Source organism: Pteropus vampyrus, unplaced genomic scaffold (assembly GCF_000151845.1).
Source record: "Pteropus vampyrus isolate Shadow unplaced genomic scaffold, Pvam_2.0 Scaffold163, whole genome shotgun sequence".
Lineage (NCBI taxonomy): Eukaryota > Metazoa > Chordata > Mammalia > Chiroptera > Pteropodidae > Pteropus > Pteropus vampyrus.
In genome coordinates, this window is record NW_011888944.1 from 1,807,984 (window position 1) to 1,811,864 (window position 3,881).

Below are 3,881 nucleotides of genomic sequence, written 5' to 3' on the forward strand. Positions count from 1 at the left end.
AAAAAAAATGAATTAATCATTTACTTGTTTCTACTAGTCAAGACCAAATTTACTTTCAACAAAAACAACATGTCGACATCAATTGCAAGTATAATAAAATGTAGGTTTTCATCAATGCATTTTTTTCCTTTTATTTTTTATTTTCTTTTAGGTGAGGCAACTCTTGGTTGACCTCACAGATTGCAAGGACCTTGTCCAGTTACAATTCCTTTTTTTTATTTTTTATTTTTTATACCTACAGCACCTGGTCTTCCTAGATGGTCTCCCATCCAAGTACTAACCAGGCCCAACCCTGCTTAGCTTCCGAGATCAGACGGGATCGGGCTCATTCACGGCGGCATGGCCATAGACCGATGCATTTCTAAAGCAATTGCATAGTCTTTCAAATTTCCTCAAGGATACCACAAAAAAAATATTGAGAGAAAAAAATGAAAATTAGCATGTGTAGTATGTATATATTTGTAATGCCATGCAGATAAACTATAACTTTATTATGCTGCATTTTACTTCTCTGTTCATCCTAAGAGCCAAAGCTGTCAAAGCTTTCTCTAAATCACCCTTCCCTTATTTATTCTATGCATACACACGTATCTGTATACACATGTATTCACACACATATATGTGTATACATATATACATACATACATGTGATTGAGTTGTAGGTATTGTTACAGAATTGCTCTGCCTTTGACATTTAGAGTTTTGAAAAAAGAACTGAAATTATAGGTTGTGATTAAAAAAAAACAACAACAACAAAAAAAAACGTGATCAAAGGTGCTTTCCCCTAAGGAAAACTTTTGGTTCTATTCTCTTTAGATATAAAAGTAGTATTTAAAAATAAATTAACTAAAACTTCAATTACAAATTATTTGTTTTAAATTTATGGTAAATGTATTGGTTCTGTTTAACAAAAAGAACGATGAGCACTTATTGCATTTTTCTGGAAGTGTTTACTTAAAAACCATTTCCATCCCTGTTTTCCAGACTGAGAACTCTCGCAGGCATTTCATCTTTCTATTTGCCATGAGTGGGGATGAACCTGACACATAGGTAGTGAAAGAATGAATAAAGAAATGGAATTTAAAGGCATCTAGACCTTTCCATTATACTGGAAAGAAAATCAAGGCACTGAGACATAAACACGCTTGCCTGACAACCTGCGGTGTCAACAAACTTTGAGATAGAAACAAGTAAAGAGTTCAGGTCTTCTGTTTCTCAACCCCATAGGATCTGTTTAACTCCCACTATATGTCTCAAGTTTTAGGAGTGAGAGATTTTATTTTTTTCTCTCCCTTTTTGTGAGTGGTGCTGACTGATGAATAAAAAAGGGGTGAGGATACAAATCAAACTGCTGGTGATGAAAATAAATTAGTAGGAGGCATCCTGAATGTCCAGGAACTAATAACCATGCATGGCAGCAGGCGTATGTTTTTCCTGGCACATTCTGACTCTCAAAGTAAGCAAGCACAGAAGTTGGTATTTCATTACCTTAAGCATTTGTAGTGCGGCGTTTGTATATGTCAGTGGTGTATAGGGAGAAAGATTAAAAAGAAATTTCTTGTTATTACATATTTTGAAATGTTCGCTATTTCTACAGCATAGTTTATTTTTAGTTCCCTTTTTCAGTATGCATTTCTGACAATTTGGAGATAGAAAAATCTCTAACAGACATAAAATCTTTTTCACATAGATTATCTGACACAGACTGCCTACAATTGAATCTGGCTGTATTCCATAGCTGTGTGACTTCGGAAAGTGAAATAAATTTGGGGTCCTTTTTTTTTTTTTCATCTGTTGAAATTTAAAAAAAAGAAAAACTATAATACCTATCTCATTAGGATGTTTTGAGCATTAAACAAGATAATATGTGTAAAGCATCTAGCTCAGGGCCTGACACTCTTAAATATTCTACCAGTTAGCTATTTCTGTAGAACAAATTACCTCAAAACTCAGTGGCTTAAAACAATAGCCATTTATTATTAATGTTTACAGGTCCATGTGATGGCAGATTGTTGGCTGACTTGGACTCAACTGATGACTCTGCTGATCTTGGGTAGGCTAATGAACGCATCTGAAGCTTGGATGGGCACTCTGCTCTAGCTTAGACTTGGCTGGGTTAGCTTACCTTCTCCTTCTCCCTCCAAGGACTACCAGACTATATGAATATAAAAGTCCGATTGGGACCTCTTTTCCAAATTGTAGTTGACTGGTACAACTTAATTGAGGCAGCTCTGCTCAAATGTTCTTCATTTTTCTCCCAGTATTAACCCAGACTAGCTAACTCCATGTTCTTCTCAAGAAAATGGTGGAAGCACAAGAGCAAGCAAATGCAACGTGAAAACACTTTTTACAACTTTGCTTCATTTCTGCAAACACCTATTTGGCCAACGACACTCTCACATCAAGACGAGGTAGACAAGATGGCAGGCTTGGTAAAAGCGGGGTTTGCTTACTTCCCTGACCGCATTAAAATGACAACCAAATCATAAAACAAACAACTTGGAGACCACTTGAAGTCTAGCTGATCATAACAAACACATCTGAGGATATAATAAAAAAGCCACATTGAGACCAGCAGAAGGGGCAGAGGCAGGAGCACCAGGAGGCAGAGGCAATTGCAGAGGCCCCCCTAAAGAAGCGAGGGGGCTCCAGCCCCACTCAGGGGCTCCCCAGCCCAGGGTTCCAGTCCCAGGAAGAGGAGTTCCCACAAAATCAAACTGTAAAAATCAGTGAGGAGTCCAGCCATCTGAATGAGATAGAAGGAATCTAAAAACCCAGATGTCCGCTTAAACGGCCCGCGCACAGACTCGCTCGCTCGCAGACACTCACCTTGGGCTCCAGCGAAGTGTCAGCAGCTCGGGAGGTGCAAGAGACATGTGGAGAAAGACCGAGTTGTGTGGCTCCAGGCGAGGGCTGGAGGGACAGCCACCAATGCTACTGTGTCGGCCCCCCTCAGGGCCGTCTGCAGACGGGCGGCGCCATCTTGCCTGGGTGAGCCCTCCCCCCACGCGGCCAATTCTGAAGCCTCATTGGCCAGCGAGATCGGCCCACCCCACCCAACCCACAAACTATCCATCGCCCCATTACCGGGAAGCCAGCCCCACCTGTGCCTTCCGGGAGTGGCACATTTATGGGCAGGTTCACGCCATCCACGCTCAGCCTGCACATTTCAGGGGAGATTTTTGGTAGTGGGCCACTGGTGCCAGCCTGAACTGCATGCAGTATCTCTTGGGCAGATCACTGGAGTCAATGGGCCTGAGGCGGACAGCATCTGGCCTCGCTGGGATGTGACTGTTGCAGGTACCTGCAGACTCAGCACTATCAGCAATCTGCATTGACCTGAGGGAATCGGCTCGCTCCACGCCCTGTCTCTCTGAGACCCTGCACCACAGAATTCACAAACTGCCCTCGGCAGGCCCCTGGCCGGGCAGCCAGTCCCACCCTGTACTTTCTCCGGGCCACAAATTCGACAGCAAACAACAGCCCTTACCTTGCGTGGCCCGGGCATCCCAGGAGAGACCTTTGGTGGCAGGCCGCAAGCTCTGCCCCACACCACGGTATTTCATGAACAGATCTCGGGTGTCCGTGGGCCCACGACGGGCACGGTTGGCCTTGCTGTGATCTGAGACTTTTACAGGAAACCACAGATTGAGCACCGAAACAAAACCTGATTTTGCATTGGCCGGGTGAAATCTGTGCGCTTTACCCTGGTGACTCCTGTATCGCCCAATTCCCGTACCACTCAAAGTCCCTTTGAGAAGACACTCGATATGATTTCAATCTTCTTGAATTTAGTGAGACTTGTTTTGTGGCCTAACATGTGGTCTATCCTGGAAAATGTTCCATGTGTACTCAAGAATGTAAATTCTGCTACTTTGGGG

At 42.9% G+C, this 3,881-nt stretch overlaps 1 non-coding gene across 1 annotated transcript; it reads right to left on the reverse strand.

Annotated features, from left to right (window-relative positions):
• Positions 1-232: 232 nt before the first annotated feature.
• Positions 233-351, reverse strand: LOC111745733. Its single transcript, XR_002782781.1, has one exon. It is a non-coding gene; the product is annotated as a 5S ribosomal RNA (ribosomal RNA).
• Positions 352-3,881: the final 3,530 nt, after the last annotated feature.